This window comes from Poeciliopsis prolifica, unplaced genomic scaffold, assembly GCF_027474105.1.
Source record: "Poeciliopsis prolifica strain line A6 unplaced genomic scaffold, Auburn_PproV2 SCAFFOLD106, whole genome shotgun sequence".
Classification (NCBI taxonomy): domain Eukaryota; kingdom Metazoa; phylum Chordata; class Actinopteri; order Cyprinodontiformes; family Poeciliidae; genus Poeciliopsis; species Poeciliopsis prolifica.
The window spans coordinates 650,276-677,710 of NW_026562481.1; the positions used below are offsets into that span (position 1 = coordinate 650,276).

The following is a 27,435-nucleotide window of genomic DNA, read 5'->3' on the forward strand; positions in this document are numbered from 1 at the left end:
CATTGACCTTCTGAAGCCGAACCTGAGGAGAGAAGTGCAGAACAAACAGTTCAGCAACTTTTCGAGTGAACCGCCAAGGAGCTTTGATGTGGGTCAGCAGGTCCTGGCACGTGACTACCGAGGGGAAAAATGGACGCCTGGAAAGATAATCACTCGGAGCGGCCCCCTGATGTACGAGGTGGACACTGGAGAGCATACCTGGAGACGTCATGTGGATCAGCTGTTGAATGCTCAACCAAAGACACCAGAGCAACCAGCACGTCCACCTGATCCTGAAACCAACTCTGAACCCAGTACAGTGACACCCACAGTTGCTGAGGAAGTGCCCCCTACCGAGCGCACCCCACAGGTCCCCAGGCGTAACCCTGAACGACTCAGGGCACCCCCTAAAAGATTGGATTTATGAGTTTCATTTGTGGGACTTATGTTGTTAAAAAAAAAAATTTTTTTTTTTGAGGTTTCAATGTGTGTTACCTGGTTTGCAAATTGTGTTTAATATATCGGAAATGTTATATCTTACTTAGATTGTAGAGCATTACTCTGAAAGGGGAGGAGTGTAGTATATATAGTGGATCTATTTGCTTTAGCGGAACCACTCCCCTTTTTGCTGAGTTGCCTTCTATGTTATGCGCCTGCGCATTGATATGTTGTATGGAGTGAATATCATAAAAGTCACGTTCATTTGAACCTCTGAGTCGAATCTTTATTTATGTTGGAGTAAAGACACAACACTTGTCAAAATATGAACAAAATGCAACAAGTTACCTTCTCAAGAGAGAGGAGCGAACTGGGCCACAATCAGGCCTGACAGAATCCCAGTGACGGTCCAGGCAACCAGCGCCAATTATTCTAATAAAACAACACTCCAATGAGCAATAATGCTATCAGATAAATAAAATAAGAAACTCACCAAGCAATCAAATCAGTGCATTTGAGAAGAACACAATCACAGAGAAACAGGTCAGAATGTTTTAAACTGCGCGCTGGAGGGGGCTTTAAATAAGCTACAGGAAGTGGGCCCGCAAAAATAAAAGTCCTTGACTAATTGAGGGTTAGACCTGCACCACCACAGCACACCCCAACATTTTGATAACTTTCAATCCTCCAAGGTTAATAGGCATGAAGCCAATTAATCTAAATTCCTTTGACTTTGTCAAAATTCAGTTTGTGTGAAATGTCAAAAAATGACCTTTGACCCCCAAAACCCTGACATGTTAATTTTTAGGTACTACCTCCAATAATTTATTTCCTGTCTTGAAGGCTTTGTGTACCAAACTTCAAATATTTTTATGATGCTGTTTTGATTGAATTACCTTCAGGGAGGGTTGGAAAGGTTTTGGCCACGCCCCTTTTTAATCCCACTGAGTTCTTCAGTTTGGACCCATTCACCAACTTCATCAAAACCAGTCAGAACTTGGTTTGTTTCAGCAGGATGTAACTCTTTCATTCTTCTCATCCCTCTGTGTCTTTGTATCTGCTGCTGCTCATCATCACTCAGAGGACGACGGCAGAGACGGTGAGGACAACTGGTCACCTGAAAACTGAACACCTGAGCAGGAGCCCAGACGCATTTCTAGAGGAGATTTCTTCAGCTGATGGTAGTGGTAGCAGCAACACAATACTGTCCCAATGCAAGCAAACAAGATTTAAAGACGTTTAAGTTTTCATTTCAGACTGAAGGAAATCTGACCCTCGACTGACTGGCAGTCAGATTTCATCCTTCACAGGAACATAGAGACATTCGGTAAGTTAGTCCTTTTTCAGGTTTTCTGTAAGGATGAAGGATCAAATTTTCATAAACATCTTTTAGTTTCAAGAATTAAAGAAATATTTTTTTGGTGGTGTGTTGATTATCATGTGATTAAAATTAGTATTTTTCATCTCTAATCCAGTATTTTTTAGATTCCATTCAGTTTTCCAAAAAGACCAAAAGAAATTATTTTATGAAACAAAGTCTGAAACATAATGAATCCTTTGTGTTTTCCAGATAAAAATGGCACAGCAGCAGGAAGTGGATTTTGGTAAGTGATCAGGAACAGAAAATGAACCGTCATAGGAGAACAAACTGACCAATCACAGCCTGTGTTGCTGCCATGTGATGAACAACAGCCTCTCTGTGAATTTATTGTTTTCATGCTTCCTGTTCAGTGAAGCTCTGCTGAAAACATTGTGAGTTTCTGTGAAACCTCAATGTAAAAACTGAACTCAGATGGAAACAGAACAAAAAGAAACTGATGTGAAGAACAGGAAGCTCTAATACTTCAGAAATAATTGCTATATATACTCATTAATTCATCCAAAAATCACATCATTTATGACTAATTTCTTGTCTCAGATGAAAAGACTTGCTGTGTCTTTTACTCCAACATTTGGTAACAGAGATAATAAAGCTTAGAGACAGAGATGAAGACCTGATGATGATGGTAAAAGAAAAATGTCTGTTAATCATTCAATATTTTCATCACAATGTTATCAGAGATTCCTGTTTTCCTGAAATAGCGCAGCTCTATATTTAGAAGGTGTTTCTTTTATTGTTCTTCCTGCAGTGAGGAAAGAAAGTGATGAATCAGAAGCTTCATTTGTTCTCATGTAGACAGAATCAGTGGTCAGCTCTGATTCCTCAGGTCTAAACACAACAACAGGTTTAGACCTGAGCAGCTGATCAACAGACTCTGAGGGGGATCTCTGGATGAATAGATGATCTTCATCATGTTTTATTGTTGGTTTGGATTCATCCTGTTCCTGATTTCTGTCTGCAGAGGAAAAACTTCTCCAGGTTCGCATTGAGTTTGTGAAGAGAGTTTCTGAGGAAATCCTGAATCAGCTTCTCGATGGCCTTGAGGCAGATGGCATCTTTAAACATTTGGAGAAAGAGGAAATACTTCAGAAGACCCAAACCAGAGCAGACAACGCCCGCAGCATCATCGATGCTGTGAGAAAGAAAGGACAGAGAGCCTGCAGATTGATGATCAAACGTCTTGACTTTATAGATCCTACCCTGTCCGATCAACTGAGTTTGTCCTCTAACTCCTCTGATTTAGGTCAGTCAATTTACCAATCATGACTGAGTGGAAGTGAACTCATCCAACAGTGACTAACTACAGTTATAACAAAAAACAATAAATGGAGCACTATGGTTGGACACCTTCTGCTGAGCTGTAGGTCAAAAACTATGGAAAAGTTTTCTTGCAGGTTAGCAGGAAGCTAATCTGCAAGAAAACTTTAAAACACTTTGAATGTTCAGCATGATGTTTGTAGTCCAGTCAAAGCTCTACAGTACTGCTCTGTGACTCGTTTTCTTCATGATTTGAATGTTTCAGGTTTCTGTAAGGATTTGTTTTTTTCTCTGTGTTGTTAGGTTTTTGTGTATTGAGTCTCCGTGTTGTCCTGCCTACCCTGTGATTGTTCCTATTGTATCTCGTTCCCTTATCACTGAGTGTATATTCAATGCAACCTGTGTTCCATGTTCTTTGTCAGGTTCTTGTCGTATTTGTCTTATCAATTTGTCTGGATAGATCTGTTACTACCGTCCATTCGAGTTTTCAGTTGCTACCAGTTTATTGAGCCTTAGCCTTCCGCTCTTTATCTGTGCTGATTGGACTTTGGATTGTTGTTTTTCTCTATTTATCATTAAATCCTCATTTCTTCATTTTCTACCTGGCTCCTCAGCATCTGCCTTACACCTCAGGCAGCACATCATGACAGTTTCTTCTGAAGGAAACCTATAACTAGAATGAGCGATTTGTTTAAACATCCTGATATAGAAACAATCAAATGAAAATTCAATGGATTGAATCTTAATTGTTTTATCTTATGTCTTTATCTCTTCGTTCAGATTTTGATGATCGATGTCAACATGACCTCAAAAAGTCTCTAACGAAAACCTTCGAATCTATCTGTGAAGTCATTGCAATACGTGGAGAGAAAACATGTCTGAATGATATTTACACAGAGCTCTACATCTTGGAAGGAGGAACTGGAGAGGTCAACCAGGAACATGAGGTCAGACAGATTGAAGCAGCATCCAGTAATCAGGGAGCAAAAATAAAACGGGAAGACATTTTTGAACCCAACCCTGCCAGAAAGCAACAGATCAGAACAGTGATGACCATGGGAGTGGCTGGCATTGGAAAATCACTGCTAACACAGAAGTTCACTCTGGACTGGGCTGAAGGCAAAACCATCCAGAACATTGACTTCATATTTCCATTCACTTTCAGAGAGCTGAATAACTTGAAAGAACAAAGTTTCAGCTTAGTGGAACTGATTCATCACTTCTTTGACAATATTAAAGATGCAGGAATCTGCAGCTTTAAAAAGTTCCATGTTCTCTTCATTTTGGATGGTCTAGATGAGAGCCGACTTTGTCTGGACTTCAAGAAAAACCCAGTCCTGACTGATATTAAAAAGTCAACCTCAGTGGATGTTCTGCTGACAAACCTCATCAGGGGGAAACTGCTTCCCTCTGCTCTCCTCTGGATAACCACACGACCTGCTGCAGCCAGTCTGATCCCAGATAAGTGTGTTGACAGGGTCATAGAGGTCAGAGGGTTCACTGACCCCCAGAAGGAGGAATACTTCAGGAAGAGATTCGGAGATGATAAAGAGAAGGCTGACAGGATCATCTCCCACATCAAGAAATCAAAAAGTCTCCACATCATGTGCCACATCCCCGTCTTCTGCTGGATCACTGCTAAAGTTCTGGAGAATATGATGAAGACCAGAGAGGGAGGAGAGCTGCCCAAGACTCTGACGGAGATGTACAAAGAGTTTCTGCTGATTCAGCTCAAAATCAAGGAGGACAAGTATGAAGACATAGCTGAAGAAGATCCAGAGAACAGGAAGCTCTTTGAGTCTCTAGGAAACTGGCTTTTGATCAGCTGCTGAAGGGAAACCTGATCTTCTACGAGAAAGACCTCACACAGTGCGGCTTCAACATCAAAGATGCTGCGTTGTTCTCAGGAGTGTTCACTCAGATGTTTAAAAAGAAGGGGATGCGCAACGTCTCCGTCTACTCCTTTGTTCATCTGAGCATCCAGGAGTTTCTGGCTGCAGTCTACATGCTCCACTGCTTCACCAGCAGGAAGTCAGAGGAGATCAAGACGTTCCTGGGAGACGAATACAGAGAAACATCTCTAGATGAGTTCATGAAGAAAGTCATGGAGAAATCCCTCCGCAGTGAAAATGGCCACCTGGACCTGTTTGTCCGCTTCCTTCATGGTCTCACTGTGGAGTCCAACCAGAGAGACTTAGAAGATCTGCTGGGTCAGACAGAGACCAGTCCAGAAAACCATCCAGAGAATCATCACCAACCTGAAGGAGATGAACACTAATAGAATCTCTCCTGACAGAAGCATCAACATCTTCTACTGTCTGGTGGAGATGAACGACGTCTCATTTTATCAGGAGATCCAACAGCTGCTGGATTCAGGGAAGGAGCTCTCAGTGACTCAGTGTTCAGCTCTGGCCTTCATGCTGCAGATGTCAGAGAAGGTTCTGGATGAGTTGGACCTGGAGAAGTACAACACATCAGATGATGGACGACTGAGACTGGTTCCAGCTGTGAGGAACTGCAGAAAGGCTCGGTGAGTCCAGATGTTTTCATTGTGTGATGCTGATTCAGCTCTATTGTCCTCCTGTTTCTTCTTCTCTGGATGTTTTTAGTCTTTAACTACGTCCTTGGGCTATTTCAGCCGCTAAACATTCAGCTCATCCAGGACAGCTGCAGCCTTTGTTGAAGCTGTTAGCTGTCCTCCAGGAAGACCTGCAGAGACATAGCTTCAACTCTGGAGACATCCAGCCTCTTCTAGTGACTGGAGAACTTTCACTGCTTCACCATGAAATGCTGCTGGACCCAAACGCTCCGTCTCCTCCAGGGGTTTTGCTCTTCAGCTCTTTAGGAGTTTAGCAACAATTTCTCCTGACATCCAACCTTTGTTCCTCTGAGACAATGGACAGACCACTGCAGAGACATGTGTCCCTCTTCCAACCAGTTTGTCCCAGTTCCTCTCAGATCGACAGTCTGAGAGGACGGTTCTGACCCGAAGGAGCAGCAGGACCGGTTCTGCTGCTGCTCTGCAGGACGACCAGAACAACGTGAAGCTTTTAGCTGCAGCAGGTTGACGACTGTCCACTTTCTACTTTGTTAAAGCATCAAATCCAGCAGATGAACGGAGACAGAACTGGAGCATCATGTGTTTTTTCTGCTCCCAGTTTCCTCTGTGGCAGCCAGTGTTGTAGTACTCGAAAACGGTCTTGGTCTCGAGACCGGTCTTAAGACCATTTTTTGATAGTCTCGGTCTTGTCTCGGACTCGACCACATTTGGTCTCGGTCTTGTCTCGGTCTCGGACATTGAGGACTCGGTATTTTATTTCAAGACCGGTCAAGACCACAACTGTGAAAATAACGCTAAATCATCAGTATCAATTTCTTTAAGATCCTTCTTTTTATTGGATGCACTCCTGATTCAAATCCAAGCAATAACCCGTCTCATTGGTAAATGCATGTTGTTGTTTTTTTTAACTGCTGTCGCCCCACCCCCTTTCACCTTGAGCTGCGGACTGCAGCACTTCGATTGAAAGTTACAAGTGGTTGTCTGGGAAGGGGATAAGATGTCGGCCATTTTTTCAGTTTTACACATGTGCACATGGTTTTGAAATAGCACATTTAAAAACAACATAAATGTATGTACTGTTCATGAAAGGCAGGGAAAATACTATTTTGATCGACTTTGATTGTTTGAAATTCTGTGATTACAACATAGAAGTACTAAATAAAGATGTTTGTTTATTCCAGTTCTCTGTGTAAAATATCTAGGTGTTTTTACGTGAATGTGGGTCTTTTAGATCAATTTTAGTGATTTTGATCATGTTTCACATTTTATTGTCACATACTGGTGCTGGTCTTGGTCTTGACTCGGTCTCGACTTCCCTCGGTCTTGGTCTTGACTTGGTCCCGGACCCTAAAAGTCTTGGTCTTGTCTCGGTCTCGATACACTCTGGTCTTGGTCTTGTCTTGGTCTCGGGTTAGGTGGTCTTGAACACAACACTGGTGGCAGCATTTAATAACCTGCTGCTGGGAAACATGTTTCTATACAATATATTACTATTATTCATGATGACGATGATTCTGTAGGCTGCAGCTGCTACTGGAACAAGCTAATATCTTGTTTAGCAGATTTTGGCTAAACAAACCCAGACATGCCAGAGGTCCACAGCAGCTGGACTACCTGCTCTGCTCACTTCATTTATAACTCACTTCCTGCTTGATGAAAGATCTCAAGGATGTTCAATACAAACGGTCTAGTCCAAGTCATGTGAGTGAGAGCTGTGAGCAGTTCCTCCTCCTCTCCAGTAGTTTCCTTCATTCAGCTCAGTCAGCCTCTTCATCAGCTGCTGCAGCTGCTTTGAGGCTCTGATGCTGCAGCTCCATCAGATGCTGCAGAGAAAACTGAACTTTCCTTCAGTTGATAGAAAAACTTCAACATCTGAAGGTCTGAGGACATGAAGCCTGGACCAGAACTAAAACTTTAATCAGGAACTGCACAGATTTTCTGTCGGGTCAAACTCAGTAAATTGAAGATCAGATGTTGATCAGATGATGTTATCATATTTTAATCTGTTTATGATCCAGATTGACTTCATTAGCATTGACTTTATTTCTCCTCTAATCACAGACTTGGTGGCTGTTCGCTCCAAAAGGATGAATGTGAAGTTGTGGCCTCGGCTCTGAAGTCCAACCCAGATCTGACTGAACTGGAAATAAATCAGATCAGCATATCTAACGGTGGAGACTCTGATATGAAGCATCTGCTTGAGATCCTGGAGAATCCAGTCTGTAAAGTGAAGAATCTGAGGTTTGTTTTCTATTTATCCAATTGAATCATTCATTTATACTTTAATATTTAGTTTAATAATTTAACTCTAATATATTTTCTTTTCAAACAACCTGTTCAAATGTCAGAATAAAATCTCAAACATTTTACCTCACACTGCGACAGATGGTGACCTGTCCAGGGCGACCCCAGGCACCATCATCTCTCCTGACCCCATTAGGGTCAAGGGTGGATGGATTTGACCTTATAAAGAAATTATTTTCTTATTTCAAACTTTGAGGTTGAACTTTGTTTTTTTCTAATTTCTTAACCCACATGCAGAGCAACCACAGGAGAGACAGAAATGAGTGAAATGATGTTTATTTCATGTGTTGGGACTGCAAGGTCTCTGGAACGGGTTCAGGGACTCGTCTGCTCACTGATCAATGAGATGGTGAGTTTGAGGGAAGTCGGAAATGGGAACTGCGAGAATAATCAGACAGATCTTTGTCATGGAGATTTCGTCCGTCCGGGAGAGAGGAGAGGTTTAGTGGTTACGATGCCTCACTGGATGCTGCGGGGAGGGCGGGCAGGTAAGACCGGCAAGGAAAACAGAGGAGAGTCCGACTGCCAGCTGGAGATTTCAGGAAACTGCTTGGGATCAGATGAAGAGGGTGATGGTGGGAGTCGGGCAACCACCGGGTGTTGATGAAACCAGAGTAGAGTCTTCACAGGAAGAGGAACCTCCATCACTGGCAGGTGATGAGGCGCAGTCTGCTGCTCCTTTTGCGTCGCACAGGTGATGAGCTCGTGCAGCGCTGCAGCGTGACCACGCCTCACCATGGCGACGGCCTCTGACGCCCTCTGGTGGTTAAACAGTGAAGCAGCGAACAAAAGAACCCACAAAGAGCAAAAACCCCGGAACGTGACATTTTTCAGGTTTTTTTTCACTTTGCAATGTTTTTGACCGATGAACATGAAACGTTGTTCCTCCAGAGTCGAGCCAGAGCCGCATCCTCAAACACTGACGAGTTCAAAACCTCATTAATGACACTAAGAAACGACTGATTGTAGAAAATCCAGATGCAATGAATGAAAGTGAGGTTTGCAGCAGCACGTTCCTCAGCTTTGTCCTGAGGCTGTGGTTCTGTTGGGCCGGGTCAGAGAGGAACCGTCCTCTTCAGTCTGATGGCTGTCAGTCTGTTGGATCCACGTCTCCGTGACGACGGCTCATCAGGTCACGTCTCCTTAGGAAATAATGGCCTCCATTGGCTTTCAGCAGCTTTAATAAGAACCCAGTGAAGAACCTGACTGGTTCTGATCCAATTACCAAGTCGGGTCTGATGATCAGGAACCAGCAGAAATAGCTCAACTCATCCAGGCTGATAGAAAATCCATGACACAAAGAAGCTTTCTTTGTTGATCAAATGTTCTGGTTCTGCTGGTTTGGACTCTTTAACCCAGTTTGACTGGATCAGATGTTAGAATCACTTCATCATGTTTCTTTTACATTCAGGAAAATTAATTTATACATTTTATTATTTATTTGTTCATATTTCAGTTTTAACTGCATCCTGTTGGTTCACATCTTTTATTCTTGATTCAGATTGTGGAGCTGCAGTTTATCAGAGACCAGCTGGACGTCTCTGTTCTCAGCTCTGAAGTCCAACCCGACCCGTCTGACAAACTGGTCCTGAGCAAAACCAACCTGGAAGGTTCTGGACTGAAGGAGTTCTGTGGTTTTCTACAGACTGAAGGCTGCAGACTGGAGACATTGATGTATGTAATAATATAATTATTGATATTTCTGTGAATAATTCTATATAATTGATCATAAATCAAAGTTCATTTCTAATCAATAAGTTCTGAGTTTGTTCCTGGATCCAAAGTTTAATTTAGTTTCTCTGTGTAACTGAGTTGGACCTGCTGATCTGAGGTCAGAACAGGACAGCATTCGGACCCTCAGTCTGACCTTTGACCTTCTTTGTGTCAAGCAGGTCAAAGGTCAAGATGCAAAAAGAGAGAATGAAATGTCCCTTTATTGAAGATCCATAAATCCCACATTAGTTTTAAATCTCCTGCTATTAGTTGATGATGATCCAGTCCAGGTTTACAGAGTCCAGGTGTTGCAGTGCTTTAACTAGACCAGACTAAAGATGCTGATAGTCAATAATTAGGTGGAATGGCCCTTTATCCACTTCCTGAATCAGAAGCTTCAATCAGAAACCAACTTCAGCCTGAATCAATCCAGACCACTGAGTTTCTCTCTGAGCTCAACAGGCTGCAGGTTCTTCAGGACATGAGTTTCTGCTCCAGAATCAGAACCAGCAGAGATGCAGCTCATGGATCTGCAGCAGGTTGTTAGGAGAGGTTCTCCTCAAGCTCAGACTGAAGGTTCACAGTCTGACAGAGACGGACAGAGAAAGTGGACTAACTGGATGAAACGGTTCCTAGAAACAGGGAAGCTTTCTGGGGACTTGACTGCTGCTCATATGGAGCTGCAGCACATGCAGCAGTTTGATGTTGGCAGGAAGCAAAACAACATGGAAGCAAGTGATGAGTTTCCATGTTAGTGTCAATTCCACTAAAGGAGCAAATGACAGTCAGTCGTCCTAAAACCAGTGAGAGCAGCTTCCAGAGGAAAACCTGAGTTTGTTGTGACAGTCAGACTCTATCAGGATGACCAGAGTCTGCTGGCAGAGATCCTGGACATGAAGACACATAAATAATATCAAGATGATTCATTAACTGTCCTGCAGGAAATACTGACTTTGTTCAAGTCATTTTGTTCACACATCCTGATTCAGCTCTTATTTTGGAGGACAGGAAGTGAGGTCTTACCTTTGTAATGCTTTGTATGCAACAAGCTTCAGCAGTTCACTGAAATCATTCTCATGTGTTTTACTGGAAAATAGATTTAAAATGATTCGTCTTCACTATCAGGTTGTTCCTTTATGATAATCTTCCCATTTCTGCAGCGTCTCTGATGAACGATTCAGAACCAGAACCAAATGACCCACAATGACCTCACAGAGAAAAGGATCAATATTTTCTAGTTGATGGTTCAGAAACTGAATCAGCACAAAATGATCAACTTTCAGAATGTGATGATATTATAAAAGCATTGAAATCAACCCGTTTCCATCTGTCATACTGAGCAATGAGCTGCAGTTCAATACAAGCAGCAAAAAAACATCATTAATAGATTAATGAAGAAAAACTGGAGCCATAAAATATCAGCAGATCAATGATGGACAGAGCAGTCGGAGAATCCAGAGCCTGGAAGGAAACATGGAGAGAAAAACATCCACTGAGTTTAAGATCCTCAGAAACTTTGAGACAAACTTTGACTTTCTTTGTTGATCAAATGTTCTGGTTCTGCTGGTTTGGACTCTTTAACCCAGTTTGACTGGATCAGATGTTAGAATCAGTTCATCATGTTCTTTTACATTCAGGGAAATTAATTTATACATTTTTATTATTTATTTGTTCATATTTCAGTTTTAACTGCATCCTGTTGGTTCACATCTTTTAATCTTGATTCAGATCGGAGGAATGCAGTTTCTCAGAGACCAGCTGGACGTCTCTGTTCTCAGCTCTGAAGTCCAACCCGACCCATCTGACAGAACTGGACCTGAGCGGAACCAACCTGGAAGATTCTGGACTGAAGGATCTCTGTGGTTTTCTACAGACTGAAGGCTGCAGACTGGAGACATTGATGTATGTAATAATGTAATTATTGATATTTCTGTGAATAATTCTATATAATTGATCATAAATCAAAGTTCATTTCTAATCAATAAGTTCTGAGTTTGTTCCTGGATCCAAAGTTTAATTTAGTTTCTCTGTGTAACTGCCCAGCCAGCATACCTAGGTGGGCCCCATATGGGATATAAGTGGGCAGGCAATATGGGTCCCAAGAGGGTTTGTCCACGGTTTCCATGGTGGCCCCACATGGGTTTGCCCAGGTTGATTTCAATGGGTGCTGACTGGGCTTTCAGCGGGACCCAGATGCCTTAATCCTGTAGGAACAATTCTCATCTAACCTGGATGTGAATTACATTCATAGATATGCAATCTTGATCAACAATCCAAAGTCTAGCTTAAACGTGTTCAAATAAAAAATAAAAAAAAGAGATGAAAAATTTATTTTGCTCAAGGCTTTTATTTGGTAATTTAAAATATCGTCAGGAGTTATTTTTTACCTCACTACAGCAATTATTAGAACTTCATTAATACTCAGGGAATGGTGCCACAAAAAGAAATCTGCAATTATTCACGACATCTTTGAAAATAACAGAAGCTAGTTCACTATAACAAACTTATAAAGAGATCTATAAATATATATCTATAGATGCACACAAATAAAGACACCTACATATTTTCCTACAGGTCTATAAATGTATACATCTAAATACTATCTATATAACTTTATACACGTATATTCACATTGATACACACAATGTGAATATACACACCTATATAGATCTTTCACAATACATTTTTGTTAAACATTTTTAAAAATAACCTACATGCCATATGCATGCTTAAATTTGAAATCTCTCATACTTTACTGAAACTGTCCATCTTGAAAGACCTCCCCAACCTGAGTTTGAACTGCAGTCTCTAGTCTATTTCCACTTCCACTCGGGCTCCAGTAAACCACTTCGAGAGTCGCTGTATGCTTGTGTGATTCTGTAGATGGACAATTTCTTTTAAGTCCCCTGAAATAACAAGCAAAGGTAGAAATTGTATTAGTGTTTCATTTTAGCACAATGTAACATTCATGAGATTTGCATCTCCCCCTTCATGGGGCAAAAATGCTTGCAGAGATATGCCATAATCAAAAGGACTCTTGAGTCATCATTATTATGTACAGAAACTATATTCTTACTGTAAATTTAAAATATATCCATCTATATAAATCAACTACTAGGTTCTATCGTGGTTTTGTGGTTATTTTAATATTGTTTGCATTTCAAACAATATTACCTTCAAATTTTTAAGTTCTTAACAACAGTGAAAGAATACTGTTCAAATAAAACCAAAAATTGAAGACTCAATTTTTAACCTAAAAACATTACTAAAAATAACAAACAAAAGCATAAAACAACCAAAATAAATTAACATATGTTTGAGAAAGAAAAGTGAAAAAAAAAAGTTACTCTGACAATAAAAACTGATATTTACCATACAAAACATCAAAGAGACGCAGGTCCAAGAGCTTGTTTCCAATGTTGGCCAAAAAGGTTGAACTGGACTTCCAGTTCATGGGACATGAGGAATCGCACAGCTGGTTGTATTGTGTCATCTAAGGATGCTCCTCCAATTTCTGTAGCCATGGCAACCTTAAGTACAATGACAATAACAGGACAACATTTTGTTTTTGTTCATCAGTTTTGTTATTATATCACTCTTATGTGCTTAATTTTACTAACATATTAATCTACCTTTTTCAAATCATTATAAAGTGATCTTCACACGCTGATCCTCTTGAAGCCTGCAAAAATATATATTTTATTAGTGCAATATAACATTTAGACTTTTCAAAAAAATAAAAAAAATTAAGGCAAAACAGCCTTTGTATAGATTAACTACTGAAGCCTTATATTGTAAACACTGAACAGTTTTGCAATTATCCTAATTTCTTTGTTAACGTGACAGGACTAAGACAGTAGTATTACTCTTAAGAGAAGTTTAGAAAATCACTATAAATGTAACTAATAAAGCCTAAAACATTGTACATATAAAAGAATTAGAGCTACAATTAAATAAGTACATTTCACATAACTGCTAGCTAAATATTGCAAAAATATCAAAAAGAATTTCTTCATCTTTCAATATTTGTTTCAGGCTTGGCCACTGATTGACATGATGGGTTTCAATTTACGGACCCACATGCAGTAACCACACGTTGGATAGGGATGAGTGAGTGATTTATTTACAACAGGACAAAATAAAATCTATTTCCCGGACATCAGCGGAAGGGTGAGGACCACTCGACCAGGTTGGCCTGAAACGAGAACTTAGTTATGACGGGCTTAGAATGAGTGATCGGAGGGGAAACAGGAACAGGCTTACTTCGGTGCGGGTCTTTCGAGGCGTGGGTGTGAGATGCCAGGTTCCTGAGAGAGGGTGTGCAGCGGTTCCGAAGGTAAATGCGAGGTGGGAATGGAAGAGAGCTGGAAGCTCGAAGGGTGGAGTGGAGGCAGTGGAATCGGCGGAGCGAGCAGGCAGGTATTCACTGGTGAGTTCTCGAATGAGGCGAAAAACTCCTAGGATCGAACAAACACAGAGACCAGGTGACTTCTAGTAGACACAGAAACGTTCTCAGAAAACTGTTCACAACAGGAGAGGCCAGAGTGACTACCGGTGTATGCAACCATCTAGCATACACCAGTAGAATCTTCAGTCAATCTAGCGTAGACTGAAGATTCTGCTGCTCCTCCACCTGTGCCAAGCTCCACGGGCTCCTCACAAAGATCCTCGCTGAAATAAGATGCGACACTCGCACTCACATACACACACTCTCACACAGGAACCCTGACACTGATGACTACTCTAGACCAACACAATAGCGGCAGATTGAAATAAACTATGACATAACAAAACGCTTTAAAGTGTCACACAACAATTAAAAAAAGAATTTAAAAATATGAACTACAATGCCTTCATCCTATTTACAAAAAACCTTTTAGGCCCAATATACTGAAACCACATGGGCCCCATATAGTGTTCCCATTTCTGTCCCATGCCCAGTTAGCCCACGTTAATGCTGAATTGGGCCCATACATTTAACCCAATTGAGCCAACAATATGAGTCCCATTTCGGTTAACCTTTTGAGCCTCCGCAGTTGGCCCAGATAAAACCCATGCCCTCTTATCATTACCTATATAGCCCAAAGCTAAACGATTCAATGCAGTTTTATTGAAAAAAACGACAATAATAATCTTGCATGGGTCCCAGCCAAACCAGCCTGAATCCATACATGAGACCCACCCATGCATGCTGATGTGACTGTGAGAAAGATTATTTAAGCCCAAGTACATAGAATGAAAGCACAATAGTTACTCTTTTTAAATCATACAAATGGTTTTATTGTGTCCAGACACTTTGTAACAACCTCTGCTAGCAACATAGATTCTTCAGTGAACCGATTTCATTCTGCCTCGTTGGCGCTCAAATGAACCAATGGCAGCTCAACAAATAGAATGGCGGCGGTATTGAAAATGGTTTGGCCCACAACGCTGCGTTTGAAATCGGTCTGCACTAAAATCTGCTTATTGTGTGTAGCTGTGTGTGTTAGCAATATCAGAAAAAGTATCACCCTAAAGAAAAGCAAAAATAACAATAACAATTAAGTCTCTTTTGGGGTACTGTCGTCCGATTTGTTACGAGCAACAATTTTTTTAACAAGCGATTTAAAATCTCTCCCTAAAAATTTGGTACTAGGTAAAACAGAAGAAATGTACTTACAGATTCTTTCGTAGATCAGCCAACAGGCAGACTCCGCGCCAACGGACTGATGAAGAGAACAGGCTTGATTTTGAAACCGCATATCCATCCGCAGGTCATTTTACGTTTTCCAAGAAACACAAGATTAATTTTTGAGAGTGCTACATCGGTTTAACAAATGTAAAACCGATGTAGCAAAAGTTCTCAATGTAAATAAATACATATTGTAGTCCTCCTTATTCAAATATGTTTGGAACTATTTTCTTCAGTGGATGTGTAAAGTGCCTACCGGTACTTCAATTCACCAACCTTTATTGGCAACGCCTCAGAGCAAACAATGAACAAAAAGGTAATTGGAACCAAATAAATCATTAACAGAAATGTTACGTTTTTTTTTTTATAATTTTATTTATTTATACTGATGACTTGGAAAATGTTTGCAAATATATGAAAAAACAGATGCTCAAAATTTTACTCTTGTCTCTCACTTGCTAATGAGTTTTGTTATTTTCTAAACATTTTGTGATATTTTTCACAATGGTCTGATCTGAACTATTTGTCCAAATAAAAATTTAAATCTTGCTGCGAACAGGCTGCAGTAAACTCTATGGATGTCTAAACATCCAATTGATAAAAAATAATAATAAAAATAAAATAAAAAGTTATTATTATTATTAAAAATAAAACAAGGACTAAAGCTCAACCATGACCACTCTGTGCTTAATTTTGAGTAAGCACCAGAATATGAGTTTACGTATATATTTCAAACAGATTATTTCAAAAAAATGTTTTAAGACATTCAGTCTGGACTGGCGTAAAATAATAAAATGAAAAAAAAGTTAGGGGTTCAAAGTGTAGCAAGAGCAATACTGAACTGGCTTTTGCTTTGACATACAGTGAAATGTTTGAAAGTGACAGGGTAACCACATTGTCCATTAAAATGTTCTACAATTTTGTCCCATTTAGACCATGAAAAAAAGTACTAGAGGCTACATTTTCCTGCCCAGGTCCAACCCATGTATGGTTAGCCCATGCTCATGTCATGTTAGTTTAATGTGGACAGCCCACATTGGGCTTCTCATGTGGGGCCCATGATACTGAAACCACATGGGCCCCAAATAGTGTTGCCCATTTCTGTCCCATTTCCAGTTAGCCCACATTGTTGCTGAATAGGGCCCATACATTTAGCCCAAATGGGCCAGCCCATAGGGGTCCCATTTTAGTTAAACCATATGGTCCCATGAGGTTTGCCCAGATAAAACCCATGACCACTCATTACCCATATGGCCTACTACAAACCCAAGGGGGGCCCACTCATGCGTACTGGCTTGGAGACTGGACTGGACTGTTCTAGCATAAAATAATAACATGAAAAAATGTTAAGGGTTCAAAGTGTGGCTAGAGCAATACTGAACTGGTTTAAAAAAATAAAGCATTGTAGAATTATTTTTAATGTTTTAATATCCTGGTCCTCTGGAAGCCTAGTGTGTGTAAATGAGCCAAGCACAGAGATCATACAGTGAGCAAGTTTTAAGTTCAAACATTAGCAAGGCATGGATGTTCTGTTCTATCAGCAAAATATATCCTTGGGTGACCTCCAAGACGTGCACCTTCGTCCTGGAGACCTCGACAATGGTCAAGGTCACCAACCTTTACTATCGTCGAGGTTTCCTACAAGGAAAAAATTTAATTCTACAATTTACCTTACATCAACTCCATTAGAGGCCAGCTGAGTAACAATTGCCTTGGCAAAGACTATAAAGCTGACATCTCGGGTAATTCTTTCCAAGTTTGGAGAATCTTGCTCTTGCAGCTTTTGCTTTGACATACAGTCAAAATTTTGAAAGTGACAGGTTAACTACAGGGGTTGGACAATGAAACTGAAACACCTGGTTTTAGACCACAATAACTTATTAGTGTGGTGTAGGGCCTCCTTTTGCGGCCAATACAGCGTCAATTCGTCTTGGACAAGTATGGGGCCAAGGGAATGCCATGATATGGCAGCCCACACCATCACTGATCCACCCCCATGCTTCACTCTGGCATGCAACAGTCTGGGTGGAATGCATCTTTGGGGCTTCTCCACACCATAACTCTCCCGGATGTGGGGAAAATAGTAAAGGTAGACTCATCAGAGAACAATACATGTTTCACATTGTCCACAGCACAAGATTTTCGCTCCTTGCACCATTGAAACCGACGTTTGGCATTGATATGAGTGACCAAAGGTTTGGCTATAGCAGCCCGGCTGTGTATATTGACCATGTGGAGCTCCCGACGGACAGTTTTGGTGGAAACAGGAGAGTTGAGGTGCACATTTAATTCTACCGTGATTTGGGCACCGTGGTTTTATGTTTTTGGGATACAATCCGGGTTAGCACCCAAACATCTCTTTAAGACAGCTTCGTCTTCCATCCACAGTTAATCCTGTTAGATGTGGTTCGTCATTCTTGGTGGTATGCTGACATTACCCTGGATACTGTGGCTCTTGATAATCACAAAGACTTGCTGTCTTGGTGAACAATTTGCCCTCTTTTGAACTCCAGTATGTCCCAAATAATGTTATGTGCATTGCAATATTTTGAGCAAAACTGTGCTCTTACCCTGCTAATTGGACCTTCACACTCTGCTCTTACTGTTGCAATGTGCAATTCATGAAGATGGCCACCAGGCTAGTCCAATTCAGGCATGAAACCTCCCACACTAAAATGAGAGGTGTTTCAGTTTCATTGTCCAACCCCTGTACATTGTTCTACAATTTTGTCTCATTTAGCCCACTTAAAAAAGGACTGGGGTCTACATATCCACACCCAGGTCTAACCCATATATGGTCAGCCCATGCTGATGTCATGTGGGTTCAATGTGGTCTGCCCACATGGGCTTCCCATGTTGGGCCCATGATACTAGAACCACATGGGCCCCATATAGTGTTGCCCAGTACTATCCCATTCCCAGATAGCCCACCTAGTTGCTGAATAGGGCCCATGCATTTAGCCCATATGGGCCAGCCCATATGGGTCCCATTTTAGGTTAACCATATGTGTCCCATGCAGTTCGCCCAGATAAAACCCATGCCCACTCATTACCCATGTAGCCCACATCAAACACAAGTGGGGCCCACTCATGCGTGCTGGCTGGGTGAGTTGGACCTGCTGATCTGAGGTCAGAACAGGACAGCATTCGGACCCTCAGTCTGACCTTTGACCTTCTTTGTGTCAAGCAGGTCAAAGGTCAAGATGCAAAAAGAGAGAGAATGAAATCTCCCTTTATTGAAGATCCATAAATCCCACATTAGTTTTAAATCTCCTGCTATTAGTTGATGATGATCCAGTCCAGGTTTACAGAGTCCAGGTGTTGCAGTGCTTTAACTAGACCAGACTAAAGATGCTGATAGTCAATAATTAGGTGGAATGGCCCTTTATCCACTTCTGAATCAGAAGCTTCAGTCAGAAACCAACTTCAGCCTGAATCAATCCAGACCACTGAGTGTGTCTCTGAGCTCAACAGGCTGCAGGTTCTTCAGGACATGAGTTTCTGCTCCAGAATCAGAACCAGCAGAGATGCAGCTCATGGATCTGCAGCAGGTTGTTAGGAGAGGTTCTCCTCAAGCTCAGACTGAAGGTTCACAGTCTGACAGAGACGGACAGAGAAAGTGGACTAACTGGATGAAACGGTTCCTAGAAACAGGGAAGCTTTCTGGGGACTTGACTGCTGCTCATATGGAGCTGCAGCACATGCAGCAGTTTGATGTTGGCAGGAAGCAAAAACAACATGGAAGCAAGTGATGAGTTTCCATGTTAGTGTCAATTCCACTAAAGGAGCAAATGACAGTCAGTCGTCCTAAAACCAGTGAGAGCAGCTTCCAGAGGAAAACCTGAGTTTGTTGTGACAGTCAGACTCTATCAGGATGACCAGAGTCTGCTGGCAGAGATCCTGGACATTAAGACACATAAATAATATCAAGATGATTCATTAACTGTCCTGCAGGAAATACTGACTTTGTTCAAGTCATTTTGTTCACACATCCTGATTCAGCTCTTATTTTGGAGGACAGGAAGTGAGGTCTTACCTTTGTAATGCTTTGTATGCAACAAGCTTCAGCAGTTCACTGAAATCATTCTCATGTGTTTTACTGGAAAATAGATTTAAAATGATTCGTCTTCACTATTAGGTTGTTCCTTTATGATAATCTTCCCATTCTGCAGCGTCTCTGATGAACGATTCAGAACCAGAACCAAATGACCCACAATGACCTCACAGAGAAAAGGATCAATATTTTCTAGTTGATGGTTCAGAAACTGAATCAGCACAAAATGATCAACTTTCAGAATGTGATGATATTATAAAAGCATTGAAATCAACCCGTTTCCATCTGTCATACTGAGCAATGAGCTGCAGTTCAAATACAAGCAGCAAAAAAACATCATTAATAGATTAATGAAGAAAAACTGGAGCCATAAAATATCAGCAGATCAATGATGGACAGAGCAGTCGGAGAATCCAGAGCCTGGAAGGAAACATGGAGAGAAAAACATCCACTGAGTTTAAGATCCTCAGAAACTTTGAGACAAACTTTGACTTTCTTTGTTGATCAAATGTTCTGGTTCTGCTGGTTTGGACTCTTTAACCCAGTTTGACTGGATCAGATGTTAGAATCACTTCATCATGTTTCTTTTACATTCAGGGAAATTAATTTATACATTTTTATTATTTATTTGTTCATATTTCAGTTTTAACTGCATCCTGTTGGTTCACATCTTTTATTCTTTATTCAGATTGAGATGCAGTTTATCAAAGACCAGCTGGACGTCTCTGTTCTCAGCTCTGAAGTCCAACCCGACCCATCTGACAAAACTGGACCTGAGCGACACCAACCTGGAAGGTTCTGGACTGAAGGAGTTCTGTGGTTTTCTACAGACTGAAGGCTGCAGACTGGAGACATTGATGTATGTAATAATGTAATTATGTGAATAATTCTATATAATTGATCATCAATCAAAGTTCATTTCTAATCAATAAGTTCTGAGTTTGTTCCTGGATCCAAAGTTTAATTTAGTTTCTCTGTGTAACTGAGTTGGACCTGCTGATCTGAGGTCAGAACAGGACAGCATTCGGACCCTCAGTCTGACCTTTGACCTTCTTTGTGTCAAGCAGGTCAAAGGTCAAGATGCAAAAAGAGAGAGAATGAAATGTCTCTTTATTGAAGATCCATAAATCCCACATTAGTTTTAAATCTCCTGCTATTAGTTGATGATGATCCAGTCCAGGTTTACAGAGTCCAGGTGTTGCAGTGCTTTAACTAGACCAGACTAAAGATGCTGATAGTCAATAATTAGGTGGAATGGCCCTTTATCCACTTCCTGAATCAGAAGCTTCAATCAGAAACCAACTTCAGCCTGAATCAATCCAGACCACTGAGTTTCTCTCTGAGCTCAACAGGCTGCAGGTTCTTCAGGACTTGAGTTTCTGCTCCAGAATCAGAACCAGCAGAGATGCAGCTCATGGATCTGCAGCAGGTTGTTAGGAGAGGTTCTCCTCAAGCTCAGACTGAAGGTTCACAGTCTGACAGAGACGGACAGAGAAAGTGGACTAACTGGATGAAACGGTTCCTAGAAACAGGGAAGCTTTCTGGGGACTTGACTGCTGCTCATATGGAGCTGCAGCACATGCAGCAGTTTGATGTTGGCAGGAAGCAAAACAACATGGAAGCAAGTGATGAGTTTCCATGTTAGTGTCAATTCCACTAATGGAGCAAATGAAAGTCAGTCGTCCTAAAACCAGTGAGAGCAGCTTCCAGAGGAAAACCTGAGTTTGTTGTGACAGTCAGACTCTATCAGGATGACCAGAGTCTGCTGGCAGAGATCCTGGACATGAAGACACATAAATAATATCAAGATGATTCATTAACTGTCCTGCAGGAAATACTGACTTTGTTCAAGTCATTTTGTTCACACATCCTGATTCAGCTCTTATTTTGGAGGACAGGAAGTGAGGTCTTACCTTTGTAATGCTTTGTATGCAACAAGCTTCAGCAGTTCACTGAAATCATTCTCATGTGTTTTACTGGAAAATAGATTTAAAATGATTCGTCTTCACTATCAGGTTGTTCCTTTATGATAATCTTCCCATTTCTGCAGCGTCTCTGATGAACGATTCAGAACCAGAACCAAATGACCCACAATGACCTCACAGAGAAAAGGATCAATATTTTCTAGTTGATGGTTCAGAAACTGAATCAGCACAAAATGATCAACTTTCAGAATGTGATGATATTATAAAAGCATTGAAATCAACCCGTTTCCATCTGTCATACTGAGCAATGAGCTGCAGTTCAAATACAAGCAGCAAAAAAACATCATTAATAGATTAATGAAGAAAAACTGGAGCCAAAATATCAGCAGATCAATGATGGACAGAGCAGTCGGAGAATCCAGAGCCTGGAAGGAAACATGGAGAGAAAAACATCCACTGAGTTTAAGATCAGAAACTTTGAGACAAACTTTGACTTTCTTTGTTGATCAAATGTTCTGGTTCTGCTGGTTTGGACTTTAACCCAGTTTGACTGGATCAGATGTTAGAATCACTTCATCATGTTTCTTTTACATTCAGGGAAATTAATTTATACATTTTTATTATTTATTTGTTCATATTTCAGTTTTAACTGCATCCTGTTGGTTCACATCTTTTATTCTTTATTCAGATTGAAGGGCTGCAGTTTATCAGAGACCAGCTGGACGTCTCTGTTCTCAGCTCTGAAGTCCAACCCGACCCATCTGACAAAACTGGGCCTGAGCGACACCAACCTGGAAGGTTCTGGACTGAAGGATCTCTGTGGTTTTCTACAGACTGAAGGCTGCAGACTGGAGACATTGATGTATGTAATAATGTAATTATTGATATTTCTGTGAATAATTCTATATAATTGATCATAAATCAAAGTTCATTTCTAATCAATAAGTTCTGAGTTTGTTCCTGGATCCAGAGTTTAATTTAGTTTCTCTGTTGGACCTGCTGATCTGAGGTCAGAACAGGACAGCATTCGGACCCCAGTGTGTAGAAATCCATCATGTCAAGCAGGTCAAAGGTCATCCAGTCTAGAAAAGTGAATTCCTGGAATCTGACAGGAACAAATCAATAATCAATGATTGATGCTTCAACACTTTGATCAGAACCTGGAATGATTTCACTGACTAAAATCCTCCAACACATCATGACCCAGTACCAGGTTCTGGTTCTGGTTCTGGTTCTGAAGTCAGCAGGTCTTTATTGGAGCAGCAGCTTGTTGGCATTAATATTCATGAGAATCTTTAACTGGTTCTGTTGGACTGGTTAACCTACATCCTGTTGGTTCACATCTTTTATTCTTTATTCAGGTTGAATGAATGCAGTTTGTCAAAGACCAGCTGTGATTATTTGGTCTCAGCTCTGAAGTCCAACCCGACCCGTCTGAGAGAACTGGACCTGGGATTCAATAGCCTGGAGGAATCAGATGTTCAGCAGCTGAAGGATCTTGTAGAGACTTTAGAGTAAGTAAATGTTTGCAGTGAGTCCAGCTGCTGTCAGCATATTGAACTAAACCCAGTCAGCATCAAAGCAAAGATCCAGTGTTCCCAGTAAAGCTGCAGCTTCTCAGTGGGAGGAGAATGGTTCAGGCTTCCTGATTGGACACAGCAATCAGCCAATCAGAGGAGCAGCAGCTTGCTGTGTTGTTGCTGTGTCCATGTCTCCAGGACGTCCAGCTGGACTCCAGCGTCCAACATGTCTAGAGACAGTGGTCCTCATCAATCAAACAATGTGATCAGAGATCTGCTTGTTCAACAGGAAGCAACTGATCAGGTTGATGTTGGTCACAGCTCTGAGATCAGACTGACTGAGCCTGGCTATCATGTTCTGGATGTGTGGGACCAGAGGAGTAGATTTGATAAATAAAACCCACAGGGACTGTGGCCATGGTCTTAAAAATGAGCCAATGAAAGTTAACAGTAATTTATATATAAATTAATAAAAGATGAGTCACTAAAAACGATGTAGCGCAAAACTGAGCGGCAGAGTCAATGGATGAGGAAGGACAGAGTCTGTTAATTCGCTTCAGTGCGAAGCCGTACTCTGCTCAACTAGCCTCAGTCGTCTGAATTAGCTCCTAGCTTGATGCGTTTCTGGCCCACTTGTGCATCTCTCAGTGAATGAAAAAGTCCTTACAAAAATCCACACAAAGTCTGATGAACAACAAACTTTACTTTCTTTGTGCAGATAATACAAAATATTCTTCAATCTTGCACAGCAATTCCATGTTTAAAGTAAAAAAACTGTAGAACTCAGTGAAACATGACATATTCATATTCTTTCACACCAATGTGACGCTGCACTTTTTTACATGTTTCAATTACGTCCATTAGGTGGCACTTTTCTACAAAACATAATAAAATGGAAACTTATTAGAAAATATCTACATATTCAAAAGACATATACAATAATAAACAATGTTCAAAGTTTAGCCTGCCTGAGAGGGAGCGCAGTCCGGCGCTCATTCCCTCCCAGTGCCAGTCGACTGATCGGCGATCCGGCCAATCGCGTTCCAGCACCCAGTCATATGTTTCTCAACGGCGACCATCCTCCAGTCCACCAGTCCCACCGCCCTGCCGCTCTTACCCTGATCTGTCCTTCTCCATCTGTCGCCTCAACTGCACAGCTACCTCTTTGTTCTCAGCTTCCCAGTCTGCACACTGCTGAGCTAATGGACACCTGTGCTGCTGCAGTGGGTGTCTCTGGGAATGAGAGGTAACGTCACCTCCAAAGCGAAACAAAGTCAGTAAAACATGAAACCCAACAAACCAAGGAATTAACCCAAAATAAATCTAATAAGAAAAGTAAATTACAAACTAAATAAACAAGTAAATCCAAAACAGCGATGTAAGAAACATGAAATTAACTCAAATAAGGAAAAGCGAGGCCACATTATCACAGATGTTCTGCGTCACTGACTGCTGCTGGAGAGGCTGGAAACACTCACTGATCTGCTCTCCATCCTTCTTCTCTCTGCAGGTTTTGAAAGCTGTCGAGAACGGTCTCAGAGGTTGAAGCTGCAGCAGTTTGAGTCTAAAGAGACTCTGACATGATGATGACCTCTGACCTCCAAGGTTTCTCTCCTGTTTGTTTCCTCATGTCTGTCATTTAGTGTCTGATATTGTTTGTCTCCTTGGATCAATAAAGATCCAAATCAACTGGGCTCCATTTAGAGGCTTCATGGAGTTTTGATCTGAACTGGATTCAACTGGAAAGTTGATCTTTTTTCTCTCTGGTTCATTCCTCCTGGAACCAGAAATGGAAACATTTCCAGTTCAGCTCTGAGGTCATAAAGACACTTCATTCAAACCTCTTTTCTCTGCTGCTTCTTCCTCTGCTGACATGAAAATGTTCCTCAAAGCTCCGCAGATGAAAAGATGCAGAGAAACTTCAGCTTCCATCACAGAAACCAGTTTCACCAGTTTAGAACTGGATGTCCTGCAGAAACTCTGATCTTGGAGCAGTCTATCATTTATCTGATTAAATGATAGATTTTACACATATTCATATTTTTACATTCATTCTAATATCTAATGAAGTTTTGCATTATTATTGATTCTCAGCTTGAATATTTCTGTTGTCTTGGTTTTTACTTTTTTAGCTCCATATTTTATGTTTTGAGTTTTCTAGAGGCCTTTAGGACTCGATGTGTCTCATCAGGCTCTTAATGAGATTTACTGATTTATTCAGACCTCAGTGGCTTAATGTGCTGATTGCTTCATGTTTGATTTTCATAATTATTCTAATGTAATGCTGGATGTTTCATGACCAAATAAAGTTTTAAAAAAATATTTGTGTGTTTTCTATGCAGCTGACTGTCAACACATATAATAACTAAACCTTCATTTTTGTCCTGCCTGCCATTTTGGCTTTAAAAAAAAAAAAAAAAAAGTTTTTACGTTTAGTTTTAAAGCTTAAACTAGTAAAAGCAGAATCATCTCAAGTTGATTTCAGATTTTAGCTACTAATTTAGTTAGCAGTTTATCTGAAGGTTGTTGGTTTGAGTCCAGAACCTTTTTGCTCTGTTTTGCTGAAAACAAAGGCAAATTCAGTGCAGCTCAGGGATTGAACCAGCAACCTGTGACCCAAATCCTCAGGCCAACTTCTGAATGCAACATCTCAGTACTGGTGAAAATGAATGAAGATGTTATGGTGAGTTTGAGACAGAATGCCAGGGGAGTGTGAAAGTATTTCAAGTTTTCTGCACTTTAGTTTCTGAGAGTCTTTATGAATCAAACAGGCTCCAGTTGAGAAGGTTGGTTGGTTCAGTCAGTAACTATCTGCGCTTAAAATCTGCTGGTTGTTGGTTCAAACCCTGATCAGAAAAATGTGTAAAGATGCCTGGCTCTGATTGGTTGCTGGTCGTCCAATTTGAGTAAATCGACCATTTATTAAATGGTCGAGACGTGAGGGGAGTCTCAGCGAACTCACAATGCAATTTGTGAATTATGAGACTGTTTTAGCTCCGTAGAAAGCGGGAGCAGATGTCAGCGCTCAGTTTCTCTGGGAATGATGATAATTTACAGCCATGGAGACGTGAAGGGAGCAGCTGCTGATCCTGATCATCTGAGACTGTAAACCGACCCGATAACGCTCAGCAACACCAGGCCCAGGCGGCTCCTGATAGAGCCAGAGGAACTTTGATAATTATTCTGATTGCAGCTACAACATTTCACAAACGTAAAAGTTTTATCTTTGATTTGATGTTTGAGTCCCGTTTGAGCCGAAACTTGGAGCAGATCTTCACGACTCCTTCAGTTACTGAAACATCATCCTCATCAGTGATGTCATTAAAAGTCCATCACAGCCTGGTTCCATGTCTCATCCCAGGAAAATAACCCTTCACACACACACACACACACACACACACACACCACACACACACACACACACACACCCACACACACACACACACACACACACACACACACACACACACACACACACACACACACACACACATGTTTTTCTACTTTCACCAGGACTTGCATTGACTTCCATTCATTTCTACAGTCTGACCTTCACACTGCAAAATCAAAATCTCACTATTAAGTATTTCTGTTCTAGTTTTTAGTCTGAATGTCTTCATACATTTGAAGTTTGACAAAACTAACTTACAATAACAGAAGTTTTTTCAAGATAATTATTATTAATTTGATTTATAAATTTTCATATAAATAATTATGAAAAAGTTCCAGTTTCAATGGCAGATTATTTTACTTAAAGTTGAATTATCTGCCAATGGAACTCAATTTTTTATCCACATTAAATTTGCAGTATGTCATTTTTCATAAGCTGAAATTGTCTCTACATCAAATGTGCCATTATTTTGCTAAAAAGTTACTGACAAATTAGTTTTGTCTTTTTTTGGATGTATTAACATTTTTGCACTAGAAATTGGACAAAACTACCTGGTAATATTTTGTGTTTTTGCAGTGTACTTTAAACCGAACCCAACAGTTTTTTCTTTGACATGACTTTAATTTACATCATGTCTCATTATCACATGCCTAACCCTGACATTCTGGTCTGCATCGGCCGTCCAGACAGACCAGCTGTCTGGTCCAGGCTGATGATGAACATGTGGCCTGTAAATGCTGGACATGCTGATGATGTCAGCAGACTTTAATGCTTATAGAAGTTAAGATGGAAATATGGCAGTAAATTCCGGTTTCAACTACCACTGCTGAAAAAATATGTTTTTAAGTAAATGTGTTTCTTAAAAGTGACGGATTAAAGTTACAGTGAGCACCAGTTTCCCCGGATGAGCCCCCAGTAAATCAGAATGACCTCTGACCCAAGGCCTGTCCGCAGTCACACCGTAACAGCGTCTGAGTATTTATGAGTCACCAGCTTCAAGTGCAGCAGTTGACTCAGAACCCTGAACGTGACGTTGCCTGGAATGGGCCACCAGCGTAGAACGAGCAGCTGGTGGGAACCTGCAGCCGGTGGGAACCTGCAGCCGGTGGGAACCAGCAGCCGGTGGGAACCAGCAGCCGGTGGGAACCAGCAGCCAGTGGGAACCAGCAGCCGGTGGGAACCAGCAGCCGGTGGGAACCTGCAGCCGGTGGGAACCAGCAGCCGGTGGGAACCTGCAGCCGG

General features: G+C 41.1%; 1 pseudogene; it reads left to right on the top strand.

Moving 5' to 3' along the window:
* The window catches only part of LOC129354205 (NACHT, LRR and PYD domains-containing protein 12-like), a 30,195-nt pseudogene extending 5,099 nt beyond the window's left edge, over positions 1-25,096 (top strand).
* Positions 25,097-27,435: the final 2,339 nt, after the last annotated feature.